This window comes from Myotis davidii, unplaced genomic scaffold (assembly GCF_000327345.1).
Source record: "Myotis davidii unplaced genomic scaffold, ASM32734v1 scaffold1006, whole genome shotgun sequence".
Lineage (NCBI taxonomy): Eukaryota > Metazoa > Chordata > Mammalia > Chiroptera > Vespertilionidae > Myotis > Myotis davidii.
Genome location: NW_006297143.1, coordinates 694166 through 694749, shown reverse-complemented (window position 1 = coordinate 694749; position 584 = coordinate 694166).

The window sequence follows — 584 nt, the reverse complement described above, 5'->3', positions numbered from 1 at the left end:
CCTTTCAAAGAACCAGCTCTTGGTTTCATTGACGTTTTTGTATTATTTTTTAAGTCTCTGTGTCATTTATTTCTGCTTTAATTTTTATTATTTCCTTCCTTCTACTTACTCTGGCCTTTTCTTGTTCTCTTTCTAATTCTTTAAGTTGTAAGCTTAAATCATTTATTATTAATTTTTCTTGTTTTTTTGAAGTATGCCTGTATTGTTATGAATTTCCCTCTCAGGACTGTTTTTGCTGTGTCCTAGAGACTTTGGGTTGTTGTGTGTTCATTTTCATTTGTTTCCAGGAAGTTTTTTATATCTTTCTTGATCTCATTAGTAGCCCAGTCATTGTTTAATAAACATGTTATTCGGCATCCATGTGTCTGAATATTTTAAGGTGTTGATTTCTAATTTCACTCCATTATTATCTGAGAAGATGCTTGATATGATTTCAATCTTCTTGAACTTGTAGAGACTTATTTTGTATCCTAACATGTGGTCTATCTTTGTAAATGACCCATGTGCACTTGAGAATAATGTATATGCTGCAGCTTTGTGATGAAATGTTCTATAAATATCCATTAAAACCATGTGATACATGG